Source organism: Typopeltis vanoorti, chromosome 6, assembly GCF_054136105.1.
Source record: "Typopeltis vanoorti isolate ZY-2024b chromosome 6, IOZ_Tvanoo_1.0, whole genome shotgun sequence".
In the NCBI taxonomy this organism is placed as follows: Eukaryota; Metazoa; Arthropoda; class Arachnida; order Uropygi; family Thelyphonidae; genus Typopeltis; species Typopeltis vanoorti.
Window position 1 is genome coordinate 127,718,010 of NC_143554.1, and position 19,680 is coordinate 127,737,689.

Sequence of the window (19,680 nt, forward strand, 5' to 3'; positions counted from 1 at the left end):
ACCTGCTTTCTAACCAGCAGGCTATTGGTTTCAATCCCACCATGGACTTAGATGTTCATGAAAATCTTTTAAGTGGAAGATGAATTTCATTGAACAACATGAGATAATTGCTCTACTTATTAGAGATCTAAAGTGGCTTGAAAAATTTTCATCTTTTTCCATTTTTCCATATAAATTTCCATTTATATAAAAAAAAAAAATAATCCAGAAACCCTGCTCTTAGGACCAAACGTGAAATTTTTCAAGCGACTAAATTAACTTAAAAAATAAATGAAATCAAAATTTAGAATGGCAATATAAATAATAATAAAAAATTAGCCTGACTACATTACTAATGTAGTCAGACAATAAAATATCAAAATTAAAATATATCAAATGTACTATACATTTACAACCTTTCATAATTAAGTGTTAAATTAAAATAAAAAAAAAATCCCTTTACCATTGGACTACAGAGGACCTAGCTTGTACAGAGTTTGGATATCAACTCAGTGCACTTTTGGGATGGACTGAAATGTTCGGTGCTGGTATGTTCGTCAACATATATATATATAGGTGGCCATATTGAAGGAAGAAGAATAACTCAAAATACTGACAGATATCACAAACTGGCCAAAGAGGTCCACATTATTATGTATTCACCTCCAGAAAGGCAAAGACTCATTGAGAGAGAAGACCGTTTGAAGTTGCTCATTATTATTATTATTATTATTATAATTATTATACGGGCATCTCCATGGAGTCTGAAGACTCATTGCCAGAGACCCAATCTATCATACCTCTCTTTGAAACCATTAACAGACAAAGCACTCACAACTGAATCTGACAACCCATTCCACACATTCACCACTCTCCATTCTAGTCCTCATACCCCTACTAACCACACCTTTATTCAACTTTCAGGGATGACTCCTTGTTCTGATCCCTCTAGCCAAGTGCTGAAATATTCCTCCCCACCTGCATCCATCCTATAAACTCCTTTCAGCAACTTAAATGTTTCTATCATATCCCCTCTTTTTCTCCTATCAACTAACCTCTGCAATCCACACACCCTCAATGAGTGACCAAAATGGTGAGTGGCCAAACAGGCCACTCACCATTTTGGTCACTCACCTCTGAATCCTCTCCACTGCTTCCTCATTCTCAAGAAACCAAGGAGACCAGACTTGAGCACAGTATTCCAGATGTGGGCATATCAAGCCTTATAAAGAGGAATAACAACTTTCTTATCTCTTCTTGTTAATGTGTTCTTCAATAGCCAAGTAATCTTATACGCTACCATAGCAACCTTAGCAATATATCCTCTAAACTTTAACTCTGTCTTCCACCACCCCTGAATTTATCCCAAAATGCATTACTTTGCATTTCTTCACATTAAACTGAAACCCATTAACTTTTGCCCATACTGACACAGAGTATTTAAATCACCCTGCAAGTTGTCCACATCGCCTCGATTAACTAATACTCTATCTAGAGTATTAACTAATACTGTAGTTTCATATTATCAGCAAACAACTGAATATTTCCTTTCAAGTTATTTCCTATATCAGTTATGTACAAATTAAACAGCAGTAGTCCTAGCACTGAACCTTTGGGCACACCATTAGTCACCTGTTTTTTTGTCTCGATTCTGTCCCTCCATATACTGCTTTTTGATGTGTGTCCAGCAGTCCCACCCTCTTATCAACTTAACTAGTGTCATACCATCCCCATTTGTTCTAATTTGCACAACAGAGTTCCATGCAGTATTCTGTTAAATGCCTTTGCAAAATCCAGCAAAATTATCATGTAGCCATTTCCTTTATCCAATGCAGCTGTTACTCTATTATAAAGAGTTAATAAATTACTAAGGCATGACCGACTCTTCAAAAAAGCCATGTTGACTCTCATACGGTATTTTTACTTACTCATTCTTGAATTCTCTTTTTTACCAATTTTTCCAGTACTTTTATCACCACACCTGAGATACTGATTGGTCTATATAATTTGCTACTGCAATCTTAGAACCTCCCTTATGCAAAGGTATTATTTTGCCCTCTTTCCACTCCTTGGAACTCGACCAGAGCTGAGACTTAAACCAAAGAGCCTAGTCAAAGGCATTGTCATTTCCCTTGCACATTCTCACAATACCCTAGCTGATATGCCATCCAATCCCACAGTTGTATTTACATTGAGATTCTGCAATATCCTAAGAACCTCCAATTCATCCACCTCTGTCCCCATATTAGTGTCTATCACATAGGTTAATGCAGTAACCTCACTAGCATGATATACCCTTGCAAAGTGGTCACTCAGTAACTGAACTATTTTATCCGCTTCTGTCTACTTGTGACTCATTAAGGTTAATCTTCCATAGTCATTCTTCCTCTTACTTACCGCATAATGAAGGAACCCTTTGGGATTTCCTTTGGCCTGCTTGGCTAGATTCTTTTCATAATCTAATTTTGCCTTACTTGCCATGCTGGTCACCTTTCTCTTTATGTACCCTCCACAGCATTTTCTACTTCTGCAGCTCGTGCTTAATGATATTACTTCTTCATCTAACTCCTAGCTGATTAACCCTCACCCTAGGTATACAATTTAATACTGCTAGTTGACCCTTAACTATATCCCATGCACTACTAACTTCTATGTTAGTAGTACATGAGACTTATGCCATAGCATAGATTTAAGCTTCTTTCTAAGCTTGTCATAATCACCTGCCTTGTATTTCTACATATACCCCTTCTTGACAGAATATTCCTCATGTTGTACAATCTCCCAAGTCAAGACCAGATGGTTACTTTTACCATTTGGAGGCAATGTTGTCACCTTGGTTATGGATAGCTCTTCTGATTCTGTGACTTAGTCCATAGGATCAGAACAGCCTATGGACCAGGTCCTACCCTTAGTACCACCCACCCTTAGTTCCCTCCATCATTTCCTTCATTAAATAATTATCTCTTAGTAGGTGTATAAATTTTATTTTCTTCCTGCCATGTGATCTTTCCGGTCTATATCACCATAGTTGAAGTCCCCATTAATAATCACTACCTGTACTCAGGCTAACTTTGCATTGCATGCCTTCCAGATCATCTGTGGAACTCTCTGGCCTATAGTAACAACCAACTGTATATTTTGTCTTACTGACCCAAATGAACAGCCCTCCCCCCTGCCCAGCCCATCTCCTATTCTTTTTGGCTGCAGTATATTTGCTATCATCAACAGACTCCTCTCCCAACCTGTCTTCTCTATCTTCCTTGAAAATACTAAACTCTTCACATTGACTCACTGTAACTACATCATCTGCTGTTAGCCAAGTCTCACTAATGGCTATAACTTTTGGCAATGTTTCACTAATCAATGCCCAAACCCCTTCCTCTTGTTCCTGATACTTCTGGCTTTAGAATATAGAAACTGTAGCATTCCTTTAGTCTCCCACCCAACTTTACTTCCTGAATTGACTACCCTGTTCAATTTACTTGAAAGACTAGATTTCACACTTGGTCATTCTCATGTTCACTCACCTCATGGGTGCCTTCACATAAACTCACTTGCTTCCTCCTTAATTGCTTAAGTTTAACACCAAAACCATTTAGATGCATCCATGAGCATTGTATAAATCCTTCTTTCTGTCAAACAGAGACCACTGATCAACAACTCCTACATGATTCCTTCTGCACAATCTACATATAGGCTCACTGGCTACCATTGCCTCCTTCCTCTATCATAAGTGTAGTAAGACTTACACCTTCTCTCTCTCTTCAGTTTTGCCTCTTCTAACAACTCCTTTTCATCTTCCCTCATAGAATGCTTCTCACCTCTCAAATTATTTGTAACATCCAAGACAATCATTTCCTTCAACTTACCTCTTTGCATCCGGATGACATGGCTAATACCGTCAATTTTGCATTTGGAAAACAGGATTTTGTCACACCTTCATTAATACTCCACTGATCATTGAGTCTCCATACATAATTTTCCCCTTCAATTGTTTTCTTCTTTGTTTAGTCTGCCTTTATTATTCCTCCAGACCACATTCTTATTTTTCTTTTCAGCATTGCTATTCTCTTGTTGCTTCTGCAATTTTTCAATTGTGTGCTTTGTTCTATGAAGGATAACATTTAATCACACTATTTCTTTATTAATGTCCATTTTGTTTTTCTGTATTTCCATGGCCACACGTTTGACATTAATATAATTTTCGATCTTACTGTCGATATTTGCTGCATTCTCATCACCTAACAAACATTCACTTTTTAAACACTTAATGCATACTCTCTCTCTCTCTCTCTCTGGTTTCAATTTCCCTCCATATATTCTTTAATTTTCTTGACGAATACATTTCACACACACTGCACTGAATAAAATTGTGCAAATTCAAATTACTAGACAATGTGGGCTTTGCTGTCATTGTGCATCACCTTGGTACCATGCCGCATGTCTGTCAGCCAGCCATCCTCTTATCCATGCCAATATTTTATAATCCAATCCCATATTCTTCAATTTATGCAACAGTCTACCATGCTGTATTCTGTCAAAAGCCTGAGCAAAATCCAAAAGTATCCTGGTGTATCCATTCCCCTTGTCTAACTCAATGGTAAGATTATTATAGATGTGGTAAAACATGACCTATCCATAGTAAATCCATGCTGTATATTGCAAAATAAAGATTCTCTGTCAATCCATTTCTGAATGCAAGCCCCCCTGCCATGTACCCTCAAGGGGTGTACAGGATATGATAGTACTACATGAAAAATTTACATCATTCCTAACTTCCTATCTACAATTTTCCTTCAGATCAGTCTGTTACTCGTCAAGACTCCAATATTATCAGATCTTATATTTCTGTCGTCTAAGGCACTTTGTACCCTATCAAACCACCTATATCTTGGTCTTCTCTGGGTCGTTTTCCTGCCAATCTGGCAGAGAACACTTTTTTTGCCAATCTTTCCTCGCCCATTCTGTTTAAATGACCATACCACCTGAGATTAGCTCTGCTAACACATTCCTGGATGCTGACAAAGTCAAGTTCTTTCCTAATATCCTCATTTTTAATATGATATTGCCATTGATGCCATCTGTTCTTGCCTCTAATCTTTCTCAGAACTTTCATATCTGTGGTCTCTAGTCTTTGTTCAAGTGTTTTACTTCTGACCCAGCTCTCAGATCCAATAAGTTAAAACTGATTTGAACACTGTCTTGTATACAGCTAATTTAGTGTTCCGACTAATTTCTCTCTTATTCCATATGAATTTATTCAATTGACTTCCTACCATACCAGCTTCGTTGATTCTGTTGTCTATTTCTATATTTAATTTACCATCTTCACTAAAAATCGTGCCTAAGTAGCAGAAATGTTTTACTTGTTCCAAAAGTTCCCCGTTCACAACACAATTGACATTTTCAACAATTCTACCTATTTTCATTGTCTTTGTCTTTTTAATGCTGACCTTCATACCATATCTATTACAACAGTTATTCAACAGTTATTATTCAGGGAATCTTGCAAACTTGTAGCGTATTTATTTAGAAGTATAACATCGTCAGCATAAAGCAAAGAGCTCACATTAACATCTCCAATTTTGATATCATGTTTAATACCACTTTCCTTCATAATGTGATCCATATAGATAATGAATAACAGAGGGGATAATGTACATCCTTGTCTCACAGCAGATTTAACATTAAACCATCTTCCTGTACTTCCTTCAATTCTAACTGCTGACTTACAACTCAAATAAAGACTAAGTATTGCTTCATATAATGCTCCATTGACACCATATAACTGTAGCGTATTGATTAGCATTTCTCTTGGCACCTTATCATATACCTTTTCCAGATCTACAAAACTCAAATAGAGATCTTTGTTATATTCCCATGATTTCCCCACTATTTGTCATAAAGTGAAAATCTGATCCTGACAGTCTCTATTTAGATGAAACCAGCTTGTTCTTCACCAAGCTTTTCTTCTACAATTCTTCTCAACCATTTCTCCAGTATATCTTACCAGGAACACTCAGTAGGGAAATACCTCTGTAATTGTCACCAGTTTTATTTCCCTTTTTATATATGGGTACTATTAGAGCTGTACTCCAATCATCTGGAATTCGTCCCTCTGTCCAGGCCTTCTGAACTATGCAGTACAGCCACTGCAATACTTTTATACCACCATACTTCAGCATTTCTGGTTGAATATCATCTACTCCTGCTTCCTTTCCACATTTGATGACTTTTTCTACTTCAAGTATGGATATGTATTCATGATTGTATGCCTATTGAGTGTTTTTTACCACTGTGCTATCACTGCTTGTTTCATTTAGCAATTTCTCGAAATAATTACTCCATACTTCAAGGATATTAGAGAAATTGCCCGTTTGAATGGTGCCATACACAGAGCTAAAAGACAACTGGAGCGTATGGAAAAATGTGTGTTGAACGTACCGACAAATAACCGGCGGAAGTCTGCGACGGCAAATAATAGAATGTTTGCAAACGTCAATAAAATGAAGGAGCGAGTGCTGTATGGGGATTCGCTATTAAGAGGCGTAATAATTGAGAATTTAACGAAGTCGTACCAGCCGGGTGCGATCATAAAGGACGTCAGCGAATCTATTCGACTGCAAAAACAGAGGGTGAAAGAGATGATAATCGTGGCAGGAACGAATGATTTGAAACAGGACAAAATGGAAATGATAGAGGATGTGAGGGAGTTGTTTGAGGTAGCAAAAGAGAAGAGTGAGAGAGTTAGGATGGTGAGTATCTTACCGCGGTATGACAGTGAAGTGTTTAGAAGGATGGCCATAATTGCCAATGACTTTATGCGTGGGTTATGCATGGAGAGTGGTGTGGAATTTGTGGATGTGTGGAATGAGTTCGATGGGCGAAAGGACTTATATAAGATGGATGGATTGCATTTGAATGGAGTTGGTGTACGGAGACTTGAAAGAGTGTTGATGAATGATGTGGAAGTGGATGTACAGACTCAGGGAAACTAGATTTATTAAGAGGGGGGGGAGTAGATATGCTGACTTTAGGGGGGCAGTTAAGTGTATGAATGAGTATATTATGCCCAAGCGAGTACGACGGACAACAAATCAGAATGGGATAGTTAGTATAAGGCATCAAAGTAAGGATGGGACAAATGGGCTTCTGCGATTCATGTACACTAACGCCAGGAATATTAGGAACAAGAAGGAAGAGTTTTTGGCCATGGTTGGCACTTCCAGGCCAGAGGTTGTCGGTATTAGTGAAACATGGCTGACAGAAGATGATAAAGCTAGTGGGATTGAATGCGAAGGGTATAGCGTGTTCAGGAGTGACAGGGTGAATAAAAAGGGGGGAGGAGTGTTATTGATGATAGCTGATGACCTTCAGCCAAGGAGTATAGAAGTTGAACTGCATGATGGGGAAAAAAGCGCATTTGAGGCTGTTTGGTGTGAGATACAATCCAGCAGAACAAAATATACAATTGGGTGCTGCTATAGACCGGGTGATGGAGTGGATGGTGGGGATAGTATGCATAAGCAAATAGAAGAAATGAGTGGAAGGAGGGTAATTATTATGGGTGATTTCAATTATGGTAACATTGACTGGAAAGAGGAGAGGCCACATGGGAGGAAGGAATTGGATTTTATGCGGTTATTAAGGGACAACTATCTACGGCAACATGTATTGGAAAATACCAGGGGGCAGAGAGTGCTGGACCTAGTAATCGCAACCGAGAATGTGGCTGTAATGAACATGACCATGTTGCCACCAATTGGTGAGAGTGACCATAAAGTCATGACTTGGGAGGTGGCTAAAGGAGTCGAATTTACAATTAAGACAGGGTACATGTGGAATTACCGGGCTGGTAAGTATGACAAGCTTAGGTGTGTGCTTGGCTCAATGCCATGGCATGTAAAACTGCAAGGGCTGGATGTTGATAGTGCATGGGAGGTGGTTAAGAACTGTTTGCAGGAGGCAATGGTTGACTGTATACCAAGAGTCCGAATAATAAATCAATTAGGGGTTAAATGGATGAATAACACTATTAAGCTTGAGCTGCAAAAAAAGAAACAATTGTGGAGGAATTTTAAGGAGAAGGGTGACCATCAGGCGCAGGAACAGTATAAAGCTCAGGCCAGGATGGTAACAAGGGTGGTAAGAAAAGCAAAAGCAGATTACGAAAGAAAATTGGCCATGCAGGCTAAAGAGAATCCCAAACAGTTTTTTCAATATGTTGCAAGTAAAAGGAAAAATGCTCATGGTAGAATGATCTTAAAAAATGCTGAGGGTAGGGAGGTAACTGAATCAGTCGATATTGTGGAATTACTGAGCGAGCACTTTGCAAGAGTATATCATCCAGGTGGTGACTTTGCAGGAATGGAAAAACCAACAGCTTATACTGGAATTGTGATGAATGAAGTAGAGGTAACTAGTCTATTGCATAACCTCAATGTCAATACATCTGTGGGATTGGATAGTATACCAGCTCGTGTTGTACGTGAAGCGGCCAAAGAATTGTCAGTGCCCTTGACCATTTTGTTTAATTTGAGCCTCAGGACTGGGTCAGTCCCAAGGGGGTGGAAAGAGGGGAAAATAGTTCCACTGCACAAAGGTGGTTCCAAGGCTGCTGTTGAAAATTACCGGCCAATCAGCATAACAGGAATCATTATCAAGGTCTTAGAGAAAATAGTCAAGAGGAAAATACAAGATTGGATAGAAGAAAATGGGATACTGTATCGGGGACAGCATGGTTTTGTGAAGGGTAGGTCATGCCTCAGTAACTTGCTCACGTATTATAACACAGTGACGGCTGAACTGGATAAGGGTAATGGGTTTACGGTGATTCTACTGGACCTTGCCAAGGCCTTTGACAGGATACCACATGGAATTCTAATCAGTAAATTGGGGCATATGGGGATGGACATAGGGTTGGTGAGATGGATAGGAGGGTGGTTGACGGAGAGATATCAGAGTGGTTTACTCAGGAGTAGAGTCCACAAGACGGCCTGTGACTAGTGGTGTGCCACAAGGATCTGTTCTTGGACCACTGCTGTTTAATTTGTTCATAAATGATATAGGAAAGGATCTGAGAGGAACAGTTCATTTGTTTGCGGATGATGCGAAGTTGGGTAGGGCAATAGTGAATGCAGATGATGTCAAAATTTTGCCGGATGATTTGGATAGATTGGAGGTCTGGGCTAAGGAGAATGGATGTCAGTTTAATGTGGCAAAATGTAAGGTTATGCATTTTGGGGTGAAAAGATTGGCGGCAGTTTACTGCATTGGTGGAACTGTGCTCCAGGAAATTGATGAGGCACGAGATTTAGGAGTGTTGGTAGATAAGGAATTGAAATTTAGGGGACACATTGCAAAAGTGGCCAAATCAGCTCATCAAATCACTTGGTTGCTGAAGAATACGTTGACAAGCAGAGACAAGCAGGTTATTGTTCCTCTGTATCGAGCCTTGATAAGACCCCATCTAGACTACTGTGCTCAGATTTGGTCACCTAGGTTTCTTCTTGATGGGGAGGAGGTGGAGAGGATCCAGAGGCGAGTGACCAAGATGATAGCAGGTCTGTGGAATGAACCTTATGAGAACAGGTTGAGGATTTGTGGGTTGCAAAAATTGGTTGATAGGCGGAGGAGGGGAGATATGATTGAGACATTCAAATTACTGAAGGGTTTCTATAAAATTAATTCAGAAGATATTTTTGAGAACAGGGCTGGTTGTGGGAGGACTAGGGGACATCCATGGAAACTGGGCAAAAGTGTGGTTAGTAAAGGTGTTAGAGCTGGGTTCTTTACTTTTAGAGTAGTGAATGAGTGGAATGCGCTCCCTGAGTCTGTGGTGGATGCTGTGACAGTGAATGAGTTTAAGGCGAGGTATGATAGATACTGTATGAATGTCAAATAGTTGTGATGAATATGATTTGGGGCCTCCCTCGATGAGTCTAATGACTCCCTGGAGTTGCCCGTAATAATAGTAATAGTAATATCTTTTTTTCCCGTTTTCATTTCGCCTTTATCATCTCTAACTCCTTTTACAGTACTCTTTCCTCCATTTCTAAGCTTCTTCAATAACCTCCAAAATATTTTGCCACCTTCTTGATATTTATTTTCTATGTTCTTGCCAAAGTCCTCCCATGACTTTTTTTTAGCTTTTTTTTTACAATGTGTTTAGCTTTCTTACATTTGTCTCTGTATTCTCTAAGAGCACAAGCTGACTTATTTGCCAGGAATGATGTGCTTTCTTCTTTTCCTTCACTGCCTCTTTAACTTCCTGTGTCCACCATGGAGTTTTGGTTTTTCTATCCTTGCAGACAACCTCACCACATGCCTCTCTGGCTGAATCAATCAAGGTTATCTTCAAGGCTTCCCACTGAATCTCTAGTTTGTGTCCTGTTCTCAAACTCTTTCATTTTTTCTTCAATAATCTTTGTGTATTTTAGTCTACAGTTCACATCTGAGAGCTGCTCAACTTTTATTCGCTTTGAAACTTTCTTACATGTTATTATTTTCAATATGAAATTCAATTTTATCCTGCTCAAGACTAAATAGTGATCACTTCCAATTTCAAATCCTCTGTACACTCTGGTGTCCTGCACCAGGGAGAAGACATCACTATCAACAATAATATAGTCAATGAGACTTTTCTTATTTCTTGCCTCTTCTCTCCATGTGAATTTGTGCACATTTTTATGTTGGAACATGGTGTTAGTAATAACCAGTACATGTCCTGAGCAGAAATCCAACAAATATTTGCCATTATTATTAGCTTTGTTCTTTTCTCCAAATTTTCCCAATATATTTTTGTACATCTGACAATCATTTCCTACTCTATTTAGATCTCCAACAAGGACCAACTTTTCCTTTTTCATTGTGTCAGATGCTTTCTCTATAGCATTAAAAAATTCCTCCACTTCTACCTTAGTAGAACCTTCTGTGGGACCATAGGCACAAATAAGTCTCATTGTCCAGTTCCCCATTCTGATATTTTCCCACATCACTCTACTGCTCTACTTGAGACTTCCTGCCATTCAAGAAGATTAGCCTCGTATTTAGTGTTGAATACAATGGGTACTCCTTTTTTTCCTTGATTGTCATTGCCTGACAATAACATTTTGTATTTATTGCTCAGAAAGATCTCACCAGTTTTTGTCTTTTTTGTTTCAGTCACCCCTATTATGTCGATCTAGTACTTATCTAATTCCTCAGTTAGCTCCATTTCTTTGTCATTCAGGCTTCTTATGTTGATAGTACTGATCTGTAACTCTGGTGATGTTGAGTTCGGGTGTTTTTTCAGAATCTGATAGCCAGGTCTGTCAAATGGCTACAATCTGACATCCAAACATATTCACCAAGGCAACAAACTCTAAATCTTGTTTTTGATACTCCAAGCATTCATGTACAGTCATAATAAGCTACCTGCATGTTCTTTTATATAGTTTTGTCAAGTCTGCTTGACACAGTTGGACAACTTACAGATCTGTGTTCTTCTTTAGTGTTTTATATATGCACACGTTTTTGGATCTGAACCGGACAAACACAAAATCAAAATCGTTCTCTAATCATAATCATTTCCATGACAATTCCCATTACTGTTATTAATACAGTAACATAACATTGTTGCTCTTACACACAGATTCTTACCATTCTTCCTATCATAATTTTGTTTCCCTGACTATCTGCATTAGGTCTCATATCAATTATTAGTTTCTCAAGACTCCTGATACTAAACTCATTCAATATATATCAACAGGTGTTCTACAGAATTTTATTTATGTGAATTAGTGTAACCTTAAGCACCATTTTTATATATGCATATATATGTGCGTTCATATATATAAATACACACACACACATAGTTATGCATTGTTTACATGTTACATTTATGTATACAGCAATCTCTCGATTAGTGCGCCTAATGCGTTCTTTAAAACAGGCGCATTAATCGAAAACACACTAATTGAATATAATAACCAATGGGAAAATGTATAATTCGTTCCTCAGATTTCTTTTTTGACCCTTAATTTTTTTTTATAAAAGAATTAGGATATATCTCAGGGTCTAGTTAAAGGAAAACCATGAAGCTGAAAGACAATAAAACATATTCAGAATATAAATTTATTATTCTACTTCTTAACAAAGAATTGAGCTAACGTAGTTTGGCGGGCATTTTGTTTCTTTTTTTCATACAACCAACGGTATGGCCCTATTGCCTCTTCTACTCTTCTGCAAATTTTACTGCTTCTCTCTTCATCAGGGTCAGCCTCTAAGCATTAAAAACTTTGATTGTACGAAAAATATTTTCAAATTGTTTCTGTGAAATCTCATTTGGCTGACTATCAGTGGTTAAAATTTCTTCATATTCTTCGGGATCTTCCCGCTGTGCATCTAAATTTAGCAAGTCGGAATCACTCAATTCTTCAGAATGAGATTTAATTAACTCTTGGATGTTATCATTGAAGGGGGGAAAGAAATGAGGGACGTACGAATTGGTCGCCAACATGCAAAATCACATGCTTTGTAGATAAAATTTCCCAACTGTTATACAAGCAAAATAGTTACCACTTTAAAAATTACAATGATCATAAAAGAGAAGTTAATTGTCCGACATGTAATAATAAACAACTCATACCAGAAGACAGATTGATTACCCTATTATCAGAATGGATTCTCCTTTTTGTAACATGTGCAGAAGTGTCTCGAATCTGTGGGCATATTATAGCAGACGACAGAAATTTTGGCTGTAAAAATTTGGAACATAGTATACATAGTGTACATGTAAGTAGTGTAGTATGCCATTAAAAATAACTTTGTAAAATGTTTTAAATAGGTAACTAAATTATTTCATTCTGGTGAGTGATTTTTTTAAAATAGTTAGCTATAAAAATGTATAGATAGAAAGGGCTTTTACATCCCATATCGTTTCTTAGCCGAATAAGAAACTCAAAGAGTTTCATGCCGAATATAGTAGAAACTATATAAAGTTCGGCGATTCCAAGCGTAAGCAAATACCTGGATACTGCAGCAACTGACCCTAAAGGTAGTGCAAGCTGAGGCAACTTATGTCTAAGGTGGAGCAAGCTTCGATCACTATTCTTGATATTTACCCATAATGTGAACTTAGCTCCCAGGAGCTGCATTTCTGTTCACATTATGAGAGAAGGTCACTACCCAGACCGGTTTCAACCTTTATTGAGGTCTCATCAGTGAGTAGGTAGACCTAGTTAATATCAAGTTTTTAGTGAACAGAACTTACAACCCTTCTATGAGTATTGCCGAGAGGTGTCCTAATAAATTATTAGATATATGAAGAGCCAAAGGCTTCAATTCGGCGACATATGACTTGTTTAAGTTAAGGGATATTACTGAGACCTCAATAAAGGTTGAAACTGGTCTGGGTAGTGACCTTCTCTCATAATGTGAACAGAAATGCAGCTTCTAGGAGCTAAGTTCACATTATGGGTAAATATCAAGAATAGTGATCGGAGCTTGCTCCACCTTAGACATGAGTTGCCTCAGCTTGCACTACCTTTAGGGTCAGTTGCTGCAGTATCCAGGTATTTGCTTACGCTTGGAATCGCCGAACTTTATATAGTTTCTACTATATTCAGCATGAAACTCTTTGAGTTTCTTATTCGGCTAAGAAACGATATGGGATGTAATATCCCTTAACTTAAACAAGTCATATGTCGCTGAATTGAAGCCTTTGGCTCTTCATATATCTAGTATAGATAGAAAATTTTTTAAAATCTGTAACATTTATTTTTAAGATGTATATAGGTGCACTAATCAAATTTGGGTATCGAAAAAAAATGACGCACTAATCGGAGACGCATTAATCTAGGGATTACTGTAGTGGTAAATTTTAATGAAGTGAATGTAGTAGTAATTCACTTGTTAGTTTATCCAGAATAAGTATTATAGTTTAATGTTTTTGTGTGTTTCAGTTGACAGAAACTATGCCTTTTTTTACCACTTTGTAATGATGGCAGTTTCCTTCACTTCATGACAAGCTGAACTGGAAGTGTCATGCACACTGGAGCATGTGCATTTGAAAAGAACACGTAACTAGAAAACATCTGGATAGAGCTGTGAAGGAATGAAGAGATATAGATATGTTGAATTAAGGGAGGATTTTTGGAACTAGTTGGAGGATAGTTCCGTTAGTATTAGTTTTTCATGAAAAAAAGAAAGATGTTATTAAAATTATTTAGTTGTTATGTTACAAAAGTAACTGGAATAACAGTTGTAGAAAATTTATACTAACTTTGGAACTTGATAAATGAAGTTTCTCATATAGGAAGAGAAATGTTTATCGGATATTGAAGGTTCCATTAGTACATACTGTACTAATGGAGCCTTCAATATCTGATTTGATGTAATGATTTAACAGCTGTTTTGGAGAATAGACATGGCAAGTTGATTTTTAAGTGTTCGGTCATTTTCCCTTGAGAATTCTTTGTACATGAAGAGGAAAAGGATTGTGAATCTTGAAGATAAAAGTAGAAAGAAGAAGAAGAAACGTTTTTGTGGATTTCACTCTTCAGTGTGAACTTTTTATATCTGTTACTGTGAATAGGAAAACTACAGTTGTTTTCAATTCTTTCATAAGAATGAAGTGATTTTCAAGTTATGGAACTGTTTCTGTTGAAGTGATAAAGAGAATGTTTCATTCAACTTTTGTTGGAAGCACAGATGAGTTTGAGAGAAACAGATGTTCATTTTAGCTGGCATATTTTGAGCCCAGATAAGATGTGATTTCGTTAATTTTTTTTTATTATTATTTTTTTTTTTTTTAAAGATGAGTTACTGTGATAAAAGTTTAGAATATTGTAAATTTCTTTTAATGTATTTTAGTATTATTAAAAACTGTTTTTCATTTTGTAAATAGAGGTGTGAAGACTTGATTTTCTAAATTATTGAGGAAGTTAAGATTGACTTTTGAGAATAAGTGAGGATTATCATAGCATAATATAATAACACTTCTTGAAGCATTAGCCTGGGTGCCAAGCAGAAAATTCTTATTTAAAAGTGAATTGAAATTTATGAATATGACAATACATATATATCTAGGATCTTACTTGGGTGCTTAGATTTCAGTATAGATATCTGATACTGCAGCCTATTTTTATGAAAGGCTAAACCAGACTTATTAGAATCTTGAAGTAAAATATGCTCTTCATATTCTTCTAGATGAATCTAAGCAGAACGATGCCCATCTGCCCATAAAGAACACAGAACACTTTATAGACAAAATTAAAAACATAACACTCAGCAAAGATGATTTATTAGTCAATTTTGGTATTTCTGCCCTTTTTACAAAATGTCTCAATCAGTGACACAGTTCTTCTCTTACAGAAAAAATTTCTGACCCCAATATTATGGCTTTCTTTACCCAACTACTATGGTTTAGTTACTTCATGGGGCAAAATAATTTTTCCTACAAAAAAGAAGGTACAGCCATTGGCTTTCCACAATCCCCTCCCCCCCCAATCAATTTCTAACTTTTATATGGAAACTTTTGAGCAATGTGCTCTAGATTTCTTTACTTTAAAATCCACAGTTTGGCTTTGATATGTAGGTGATGTTTTCATTATCTTGTCACACAGCCTCATCGAGGGAGGCACCTACTCCACAACTCTCTGTCTCTGTCTCCACCACTCAGTCCACCAACCGCAACTACACCAATGCCATCTACTAACTTTAAACACCTTCCTCAACCACACAGAACAAACATCATGATTGCATACAATTTACTATTGAAATTGAAAATCAAAACTCACTTTCTTTCCTGGATGCACTGGTCACTCACCTTCCCTCAGGCAGTTTATCCTTAACTGTCTACCACAAGCCTACACACATACTGACCAGTATATACATGCTAATTTTTATCACTACCCTACACAAAAACTGAGTCGTTAACACCTTTAAAACCAGAACTATAACAATTTGCTGTAATGAACAAGCTCTTAAACAAGAATTACAAATTATTAGCAATGCATTTATGAACAGTGGCTATAGCAAAAATACCATCAATAAAGTTCGTCATAGAACTTTGCCAAAAAAATCAAATAATACAGATTTCAGTAAAACTATAGCTATCCCATACATTAAAGGGTTATCAGATAAAATAAATAGAATTCTACCTCATCACAATCTTAATGCTACTTTTAAACCACTTATAAAATTAAAAACATATTCAACCTCCTCCAAGGATCCTCCCCCCCAACCCTGGTCCCCCTTGGCCTTATACCTGATTGTATCCAGGTATAAGGTTTATATTAAACTGAAGTTTTACTTCAGTTTAATATAAACTGAACACATTAGTTGTTTCCATAATTTTTTAATAATGAATCTGCCCATAATAACAAAGGCTGCATGAACAAGGAATCCTGTCAACACCAGGATTACAGAAAGAACAATATTTGTCTTTTAGAGAGGCTAAGAAGGAATTATGGCTTTTATCCTAATCCTCATATCTGCAGAAAAGATACAATGCAGAAACTGATCATCTATGGAAAAGTGACTGAAGAGAGTCTGTAAGAGAAGTGTCATTTTTCAAAATTGAGTTTTGAAAAATTTGAAAATAGAAACCTACAAGTTTCTTTCCATCCAGTTTAAATTAAATTCTTTCCTAGCCTATCCAATCCAGCTTTCTCTAATCCTTGATTTTACATGATCTCTTGTTTTGTGTGGCCTTTGTTATTATACACAGACAAGTTTGTTCAGCTTAGATTTATCTAGTTGGAGTATCAAGGGTATATTTTACTTCAAGAGTGTGATAAGTTTAGTTTAACAAGCTACACCTTATCCACTAAAAATAGAATTCATTAGGTGAAAACCAAACATCTATATGAAAGTTATTTTCTTCTGAAGATTATAAAGAAAGAAGTTTACATTCACAATCCAAACCTCAACAAAAATGATTGCCCTAAACTTTTCCAGTTTTATGAAGTCATCCTAACAAGCACTTCTCATTCCTCTTTCTTAATATTATCATTGTTTAAATTTATTTCTCTGAATTCTGACAATTTGTAGATGGAGTTATCCTTCATGCACTTATTATATTGTTAGAGCCTGTGTAGCTCAGTAAAAGGTGTTCGCACTCCTCAGCACTTGATCACCTGAAGAAAGAGCGTTGCAAATTTGATTCTAGTTGCCGACTAGAGGAACTTCTTCTAAGCCTTTTTTGACTGGTTCCCAAGTTAGCCTCTCTCTCTCTGTCATGTGCAAGCGCGGTTTTTCTCCCGGAAACTCAAGTTTTTCTTCCTGTAAATTCAAGAAAATTGGCCATAGAACCCACACTATTTTCAGACATTAAAAATATTGTATTAAGGTTAGGTACCATGAGATGGCAGCACTTTTTAGCCATCACTTCACTGTTAGTCACTTAATTAGTGATAGCCTTGGGCCAGCTATCTCTGATTGGCTACCAGTGGAGATTGACCTGCCCATTCAGCCTCTAAAAGTTAGATAGGGCTAAAATGGCCTCGCCATACTCCCTATAAGGGAATGAAAGAAGTTAGGTGATTTTTTATTATTATTTTTTTTATTGTTATTGTGTTTATCCCTTTTCAATTGTATTGACAATGCCTAGGAAACCTAGTCAAAAATTCTACAAATGACGAATATTTTCCTAATATAAGTGCTATTCCATTACTGTATAAAAATTTTATCATTTTTATCGTCTGCTTACATTTCATATTTAGGTTATTGTATTTAATTTAAATATTATTGTATTTAATATAGAACACTTCTACAGGCTCTATAGAAGTGTTCTATAGAGCCTATACTGATTCCCCAAAAGCAATATCTTGTTAGTTTAATTATTTCATCATCTTATTGCATTATGGGTGCCTATCACATACATGGTCAGCTGGACCACATTTTCTTATAGTGATTCATATTTTTATGAATCACTGTAAGAAAATTAGTGATCGTCTCATCTTTTTAAGGTGGATTTTCCATGACAGGGATGTTTGTGCCCTTCTTGTTTTTTTTTTCTTTCAGAAATTATGTGTTCCATATTTAAAATTATATTAATTGATAAATTAAAGTATTTAAAGTTATCCTACAATTAATTGGTTCAGTGCACTCTTAAAACTTTCATACATCAATAAAAATGTAATCGCATCAAATTGACATGAATTTTGTAGTACGGGTTGCATAAGCCACACGACAGCACAACCAACCTAAATGGACACACGACATTACTGGTATACAGTTGGACTGTAAAGGAACTTTGAGTAGCTGTTGCTCAAGTTCCTATGGCTCCAGCAGAAATGGAAAGCATAATGGATGCAAGTTCTGCTGAACAGTGGCCATGTAAATGTCTGCAGAAGAGATACAATCCAGAAACTGATCATCTGTGGGAAAGTGACTGAAGAGTGCCTCTAAGAGAAGTGTCATTTATCAACCAGGCTGCCCTTTTTTTTTGAATAGCATCAAGAATTTTTAGGGAGGCCATAGGTTCACCACCCCAAATATTAGAGCAGTATTCCAATGTTGGTCGGATTTGGGATTTATTGAGCAGAAAGTCTTGAGCAGAAATGGATGCTAAGTTTATTTGGAAGCAGACGATGCTATAGAAGCAAGATGATTGTGCCAGAAAAGGTTTGGAGTAAGAATCAGTCTGAGAAGAGGGATTTAGTCTTGACTGTTGAGCTGAGCATTATCAAAAGTAAGTGGAGATCTGAGGTTTCCTTTATGAGAAAACAATCAAAACTGTGTTTTGGAAGCCCTGAAGTTGACTATGTTGCTTTCACCCTAACTAAACATACGTGGAGATCAGTGTTTAAAGTACTTATTACGGATGATCTTGAAGCTTTAGATGTTTGAGCACTGCAAGGCTTGTCATATGAGTAGGAGAAGTGCTGTCATCAGCAAAACTATGAATAGGATTTGCAGTCAATCAGAGCAGATCATTTATACGTATCAAGAAGAGGGCTACATATGATTTGGCATAATCATATATAGAACTATCTCTATTATTGAACTATGGATCACAATACTGTATTAGTTTTATGGGTTTTTGATAAGCTATCTGTGCATGGTTGGTTGGTTTATGGTTTATTGGCAAGAACAGCAAAGGTTATAGCAATACATAAATAGTCAAAGGCAAATTAGTAAATAATATGTATATAGAATTACATATATATGTACAAAAAATAAGTTAAGCAAAATGCATTATTTGCATATAAATAAAATTACAGCAAAGGTTACAGCAGTACATAAAGAGTCAAAGACAAATTATTAAACAATATGCATGCACACAAATTAAGTTTAGCAGTATCTACCTATAAATAAAATTACAGTCAAAAGTATTAGCACAAATTAATTCTGAGTAAAAGGTTAAAAAACATCTGAGTCCAATAACATCTGCCTGAGCATATATGGCAATGCTACATAGGTAAAAATTTCATTCCTCTTATGTAAAGTTCCAGCGCTCTACCAGAATTTGACATATAGTAAGATATGTATTGCATTTTTCACACACGGGTGGGTCATCAGCCCTCGGTAAATAAGAATGTGTAAGATGACTGTGACCTATGCAGAGCATAGAAGGACAACTTCCTCTTTCTACATTGACTAGAATGATAATGCATAATTTCAGGCTTAATGCCATGTAATTTGTTTGTCAATGCTTCCTACCATGATGACTGCCATTGAGCAATTAGCTTTGATCTTATAAACTGTCTGTAGTCT

General features: G+C 36.7%; 1 protein-coding gene across 2 annotated transcripts in view; it reads left to right on the forward strand.

Moving 5' to 3' along the window:
• The window catches only part of mtDNA-helicase (mitochondrial DNA helicase), a 261,591-nt gene that overhangs the window by 209,883 nt on the left and 32,028 nt on the right, over positions 1 to 19,680 (forward strand). The gene's annotated exons all lie outside the window — the stretch shown is intronic.